This window comes from Pollicipes pollicipes, unplaced genomic scaffold (assembly GCF_011947565.3).
Source record: "Pollicipes pollicipes isolate AB1234 unplaced genomic scaffold, Ppol_2.1 Scaffold_4219;HRSCAF=4965_pilon_pilon_pilon, whole genome shotgun sequence".
NCBI classification, from domain to species: Eukaryota; Metazoa; Arthropoda; class Thecostraca; order Pollicipedomorpha; family Pollicipedidae; genus Pollicipes; species Pollicipes pollicipes.
Genome location: NW_023596448.1, coordinates 32,807,433 through 32,815,400, shown reverse-complemented (window position 1 = coordinate 32,815,400; position 7,968 = coordinate 32,807,433).

The following is a 7,968-nucleotide window of genomic DNA, read 5'->3' as shown; positions in this document are numbered from 1 at the left end:
ATCATCATCGCCACTTTTATCGTACTCATCTAGTATATTTCGCACCATGATGAAATCACCTCTTGGTATACGCTCTTGGTATACTAATTAACTCTTGGTGTACTTTAAAGTGGAACAGGTTTCCCAAGATAGCGCAGTTCCTCCATTTAGTAAATATGCTCCTCAATACGCCATTGTTTGATTGCGTCCTGGAACGTTTGTATGACGTGGAGGGGCCGCCAAACTGGCCATGTGAAATTACTACCCCAGCACTCACTTGAAGTGTTTCAATCTCCCAAGGGGTGGCCGGCGGTGACGCTGGAGGTGTGGCCGTGGCGGCGATGAGCCAAATGTCGTTATGTGCTCGTCTTTTGACCCTTTATTGTGCTGTTCTTGCATGTTTATCCGTGAGCTTAGGCTACGACGCTATTCTTAGGTTATTCGATTGCATGTCGTATCTCCGTAATGACTAGCATTCATGTCCAAGTTCTTGCATTATGGCCTACGAAACGTGGTTCGTGTATGGGACTGGCACAACCCGCACAACATTGGGAGTTCTTATCTGTGTTGTCAAAACGTTGCACTTAGCTTATTTCAGACCATGCCTAGAGCAAAGTGTACAGGCTGGATCCCCATGCTTCGAAAACGAAATAGGCTGTGGAGAGTACACCGAAAAGCAACTAGAATGATGGCTCAGATTGAAACTGGGAGTATTAGGATGGGGTTAAGGCCCTGGTGTTGTATTCACCTCAATATCGCAGACTTAGGGGGATCTGATAGAAGTATCCAAAGTTATTAAAGGAGAAAGGCCACGCAAATATACAAGGAGCACGGAAGATTAGGCAGAGACCTAGAGGCAACCAGGTTCAATTAGTAAAAGGTCGGCGTGGACCTATGACGAGGCGGATGCTATTTAGTCCAACAGCTGCAAGTTCTTAGAATGAACTGTCAAAGGAAATTGCATGAAGTCCCTATCTAGCAACATTTGCCAATCGTTTAGACGAGTTTTATCGGTCAAAGGATCTCATTTATAGCTAAATTCAGGCGGGTCATGTGGTAAGATGAGCATCGAGGATATGTGCGGAACCTGGGGTAGGCCATCATCGATGTGCCCTGGTGGCTCTTTGCTTGGTGTCTTTACGTTTTTATGTGTTTTTAATCACTTGACGTCCGTTATATATGCAAATCTTGCTCATGAATGCCAAATATAAACAACTTGAGGATTTTATTCTTCTTGGTCTTGAACATCACATGGCCAGTGGGGTGGCGTCAGTCAAACGACGTCTCTATGACATCATGCATGCCTGAATGGTCTTGAAATAGTCTGCACGAAATAGTATGTACATCTTCCCGGGCTTGTAGCTCAGAAACTAGAGGGTTTTAAGTCTAAAGAAGGGCAGGGTTGTGAAGTGCACAGAGTGATCTTCAAAATGGCTATTTCGGTTCAAAATCCAATACAAATGTGAAATACCCTCTGCACGTACTGATCCTGTTTGCAAGATGTACAGCCTGAAAACGGAAATATTGTACTTATTTCTGATTGCCATGTGGATAAGCACTGGCAATTCCTTTTGATAATCAGTTTACACCGTCATTACATATTATGATGACCTTTGCATTTTTTATTGACAGTTCCTTTCCATGGAGTTGCAGGCGTCCCTCTTTTAACAAAAAGTTCCGCTCTTTGCGCTGTAACAAGCACTTGAACCGTTGATTCTGGCATGGGCCTTGCAGAGCGTAAGCACACGGAAGAAATACATCACGACGACGTTCGATGAGTCACGGTATTACGGCCAAAAACGATGGGGAAAGTGGCACATTTGTCGTTTGAACGTGGACAAAGCTTCGAAACAAGTGGTGAAGCAGGGAAATAGCTACACGTACCCTCAAAATACGTCATTCTCCCCAAGTTCGGCCCATGCCTCTCTTATATTGGACTTCGTCAAGTTCTTAAGCCCCTCGCAAGCTGGGTTTGGGCGCTGGAGTCTATATTTGAAAAGAAACAGCGCCCTCTGCGTTGGGGATATGTTGATGTTGAGCAAGGCGCTCTTCAGAACTTGGCCTCAACATATTCCTAAGGAAAGAAACCCTCGAGTAGGCCCGAACGCTGGAAGGAACGCCTTGACTCGTCTCTGCTTTCCATATAACCTGTGTGAACAGGCCGTCGCGTCCATAAGGCATCCCGCAAAATCAGTTTTCTTAGCGACTGCCTTGTAGGGAACCTCGCTTCGCTAAAAGCGTGTAAAGCATCCTGTTTGCTCTCTCGATTTTGACTCAATGTAACCGAGAAAGGCCTTGGACTGCTTTGTTTCTCAGCAATATGAGTTCAAAGCCCTCACGCTGAGAATAACAGTACTTCAATGCTGGTTATACAACGTTGTAAGGCAAACACCGGCTGTATTTGTTGGCTTCCCAGTCGGCGTAGCCGAAAGGGCTGCCATTCAGCCAGCGAAACTCTTGGTAGGCGTGTATTGACAAGTGCCAAAGCCTGATGCAAAAGCAGGCAGCCATGCCAGAAGAGGGCCGTGCCCTCTGCGGGCCTGTGACGAACCGGGGCGCTGCAGCTACTCTTCGCAGGCATGTGTGTTTGTGTAAACCAGCCTAATGCACGGCCTGACCATTGGCAGATTAGGGTCTCTGTACATCATGACGAATATAAACGTCAAAACATGGTGCTGCAATAACGCGGAGCGACTTGTGTAACATGTCTCTGTGTTGCATAGCAAGCGAATTATCACTGGGTTTCTGGACGGTGATTAGCTTTACATTTACTTCGAGGGTAATTAGCATAATTGAGCCATCATTGTTACCAGGAGGGTAATTTTTGTAAATGATTGTGAAGCCGAGCTGAGGGACCAATGGCCACCCCCTCATTTTGGTCTCAATGGATGAAGCCCACTTTGTTTTGGCGATAGCGATTTCTATCGTACATTTTTTGTTATTTGAAAATAGTCCTGATTTAAGCAGCATAGCAGTCTCACTGGGATGGATCCAGAGGGAGCAGTGGAGGCACGTGCCCGTTCTGATCTGAAGGTAAAGGTGGCCTCTAGAGGCCGCCTTTAGGGCGCCGAAGGAACACTTTTGTGACGGCGATACGCCGCGGCACGTATTTTTGGTTGTAACGGCAGGGAACGCGCTAGTCACGAGGGCCTTCGCCATTCCCGATCTCCAGAGCTTTTTGTAAACCTCACAAACCGTTACGTGTCTTATGACCCAGCTGTGAAAAGTCAGTTGCATCGTTTATCCGTTCATCAGTTGCGTGTTGCGGTGGTGGCGGTGGGAGCAAAGCATTGCACGGCAGCATTGGATGTCATGGGCTCGAACGCTGTCATGGGCTCGAACGAGTTATACAGATGCTGTTATCATACATGGGCGTTTCATAGGCAGCTGATGGCCCTGCGGCGGCGTTCTCGAATGTACACAATTGAAGTACCCGCGCGGCACTAGGAGTTCTTTCCAGGTCATCGCATGGTGGCCAGCACACTAAAATCGGACTGTCCGCTGTGGGCAGTGCGTCGTATGTGGTGAAAAGAACACAAGGTCACGGCGGCCGAAGGGTGGTTTACATGGCTTGTCAATAGACATACCACCATGATGCATGATGTCATATGCACGTTGCCTTACACGCCGCGCAGGCCGAAACTATTTTGAATTGGTCACCGCACATTTGCAAAGCGCTGCTGCAGTCGGACTGCCAGGACTAAGCGAGAAACTGTCGTGGGGTCGATCGAATAACATTGATACGTACTCGGGCAAATGTGTTGTACTTACAGCTCAAGGAGGAGTGCTCAAAGTTGCACTTTTCAGAGGGGATTATCGCTATTCCTATTTTCCCCCGCCGTCGCATACTTGCCAACACGCTGCTTGCCGCCCGGCCGTACTTAGCAATGCGCCGCCAAGGTGCAATTTGAACAAAACGTCGGTATGTCTGCCGGTGAGCGATTTGTGTCGCCGGCAGATAATGCTCCCGCAGTACCATGGTGCGCACATAGTCGCTCCCGCCGCATACGACTAGCAGTATTGTTAACTTTACTACCGCATTTACAAATCGCCTACGCAGCCGGCCTGTCAGCGCTGAGTTGTGAGCTGCCAGCGATCAGCCGAATTAAATGGAAACATGCATCGAACTAGTGTGTTGGGCTGCCAGTCACATTCGTCATCAAACACATGCGGTCGTACCCTTCGATTCAATTTATCAAGTATATTTCCCGTGCCGCCATATGGTAGCTATGACGTCACGGGGCGGCCGCCGTAATCGGTGACGTTAAGTCGGAGGTTCGCCTGAACAAAAAGTTGGGCCAGTTAACATTGCCGGCTGGAAGTCGTCTTATTTTCAAATTGTGCGCGCATGGTCGACCTGCCACGCGCGACTAAAAGTACTTTAAGCTGAGCCACGTAGCTGGACCAAAAATCTTTGCAAATCGCCGCTGCGGCTGCTCCGCCAGGACTGAGCAGTAACTTGGTGACGAACTAAGTGGCGCTTGTATTACGCCACTTTCAAGCCCAAAGTTTTGCGGCCGTCTCTAAATTGCAAGTGACAGTACTTCTTGCGTGGGAGTGCGTTGAGGTTACGACGATATTTCTTTGTTTGCCGTTGTTTCGAGACCCAATACAATCAAAAAGCCATGTCGATGGACAAAAACTCCAACCTATTAGTAGCTACCAATCTTCTTTCAAATACCCAAATCCTGAGAATCACGTACCCCACTGATCGCCGTCGGTAGCTTGCGCAGGGGCTACACGCCAGACAAAACCTGGGGGTCACCTCATGATCCGAGCCTATAGGGCCGATCTCTAATAAGCCTTTACCAATCGATGGCCTTGGTCGATAGATTATCCCATTCAGAAGAGTGAGACTCTGAGCCAGGTGATAGGTCCCCATAGATGTCCCAAACCGGAAAACCAGTTGGCAGATAGCCCCGAATATCGAGCCCATGACGCAGGTTTCTCTCAGGTCTCTCTCTCTCTCTCTCTCTCTCTCTCTCTCTCTCTCCTCTCCTCTCTCTCTCTCTCTCTCTCTCTCTCTCTCTCTCTCTCTCTCTCTCTCTCTCCTCTCTCTCTCTCTCTCTCTCTCTCTCTCTCTCTCTCTCTCTCTCTCTCTCTCTCTCTCTCTCTCTCTCTCTCTCTCTCTCTCTCTCTCTCTCTCTCTCTCTCTCTCTCTCTCTCTCCTCTCTCTCTCTCTCTCTCTCTCTCTCTCTCCTCTCTCTCTCTCTCTCTCTCTCTCTCTCCTCTCTCTCTCTCTCTCTCTCTCCTCTCTCTCTCTCTCTCTCTCTCTCTCTCTCTCTCTCTCTCTCTCTCTCTCTCTCTCTCTCTCTCTCTCTCTCTCTCTCTCTCTCTCTCTCTCCTCTCTCTCTCTCCTCTCTCTCTCTCTCTCTCTCTCTCTCTCTCTCTCTCTCTCTCTCTCTCTCTCTCTCTCTCTCTCTCTCTCTCTCTCTCTCTCTCTCTCTCTCTCTCTCTCTGTCTATATATATGTATATATATAATATATATATATATATTATATATCTATATATATTATATATGTATGTATATATATATATAGATATATATAGATATATAGATATATATATATATATATAGATAGATAGATAGATAGATAGATAGATAGATAGATAGATAGATAGATAGATATATATATATATATATATATATATATATATATATATATATATATATATATATACCGCGCTTCGTCCATTATCTGTCTTTTCCAGAAGATGGTGATCTTAGCTGAGGCAAAATGTCACAAAAACTGTCTCAAATCCAAAAAATTATATTTGGAGACGCCTCCATGCTTCAAGCCTATTGAACCATGACCACGAAACCTTCACCATACCATGCGCCACGGTCGAAATCCCGTTCATTCAAGAACGTGGCGACCTTAAGTCAGGTCAAAGGTCACCGAAGAGGTCCAACACTGCTAAAATGTATTGCAGACAGCCTTTCGCTCCACGCCTGTCCGACCGGTCGTCACAAAACCTTCCCAAAAGATGCACTCTAGTCAATCACTTAACTTTTCGCAAAGATGGCTTTTGGCGAAGTCAAATATCATCACAAATACCTAAAACCGGAAAATTTATTTTGCAAACAATTTCGCACTCTGAGCCTATTGGTTGATCGTCCCGGAGCGTGATGTATTCCACAGAGCATTTTAATAGTGTTGGACGCTTTTGGTCGTCTTTGATATGACCAACGTTATTTTCCTCTGGAAAATATAGGACATTCACTATGGCGCATCGGCTGGACAGTTTTGTTAGTCATCGGTCCCATCTCATAGGTCCGCCCCGTTGGCTCAGTTGGTGACAGCGCCTGCCTTTTGATACGCCCATCCATGACGGGGTGAGTTTAGGTCGCTTTAGGCGCTCGCTATCTGCCCTTGACAGATATGACCTGTGGTTGGTGGCAGCGGCCGCGCTAAGTTCAGTTGACGTCAGAGGGCAGGACGGACCGTGCCGAACCATGTGGCACGTTAAACCTTTTACACAAAATTCTGCCGTTGAACCGGAATCGCGTGGTCGGATGGCAGGGACCGGGGTTCACACAACGAACGCTGCCTGGAGTGGGCCCTTATTCTTGCATCTATCCATTCAAAATATTCGGATTAATTCTTTAAAAAAGGCTTGAGGCATGGTGCTGTCCGCAACCTCATTTTTCCTACGTTGGTCATTTTGGAGACACTCAACCTAATCCCATGTATTTTCCTGTTGATAAAGGTTACGTTATCCGCCAGACGGCATCGATTTGTGAAGATTTCGGACAGCCCCATAGGCTCGTGAGCATAGTTTGCGGTCAAATTTAGCGCTGTTGTGCCTTTTTGGCCATTTCTGACCTGAGCAAAGACCACCAACTTACGGAAAAAAGTTAGTCATTAAGCCGCATCGGTTCGTCAATATGTTACGATGATCAGTTGCGTAAGCCTGGAGCCTGGGGATATGAATAGATTTTATCGGTCATTTAGTTCTCACCAGTAGTTTATTTGCATTAACCTTGAAAGTGCACCGTGCATTTTATAAGTCGAAAATGGCGCTGGCGAGAATAGGTGGGCCGGCGCGTCAATTAATTACGGCTGGTTTCAGACAAAATGTGCCGTCCAAGATATGGAACAGCACTCTGCTGGTGAAGTGCCCTGTCTGCATATGCCCGTCGGCGACGTTACAGGGTACTCGTAATCTTGTGACGGCGGTGAGAAGCATTGACTCCTTCGCCGCCGCGCAGAAGACAGGCATTTTGCAATGCTCATTGGGGGCTGCTGCTGTGAAACAGCCCGTGGTCGTGCCGAGGAGGAACGTCGTGAAATGGAGTATCCGCTCTGGTAAGAGGAAGACAGTGAAATCTGTGGTGAAAAGGTTCATGTACCTGAACTGGGCTGGCAGGGGCATCTGGATCCGGCCTAGAACAGCAAAGTTCAAACGTCACTGGAGGAAGTCTGCCCGCAGGAAAAGAAGACTGATCCAGCATGTGTTCACCAATGCAACACAGTCCAGAATGTTGGACAAGATGGCCACCAAGTTTTGGAGGAAGCAGTTCCACTTCATTGATGATCCCTACAGTGAATTTCACAAAAGGGATAATTTCCACTTGACAAGTCGGCCTCCAGTTGCACCTTAGGTGTGCAACCAGCCAGGATTTGCAGTCATGTTTGTTATGTGGCAAAGTGGAATATATGCATGAGAGTGGTTTGTGGCTGTTCAATGCACATGTTTGAGATCATTTTGTCAGCTGGGACACTGCCTGTAAACTGTGTCACCAAATCACACCAGCATCCATCTGAGCACACTATGTGCCAAAATGTCCTTTTCTGGTGTACATCTCACATTTCACTGGCATTTTGTTATTGGTGCATTAATGATGGCATGAGAAAACCAGAATGCTTTTGACACATGATCATGATTTCAGGCAACACCTGTTCAAATTCCTTGCACACATGGTGCATGGTGCCACACATGGTGCCAGGTACACCATCAATTGATTATGCATAAAAGTGTGTAC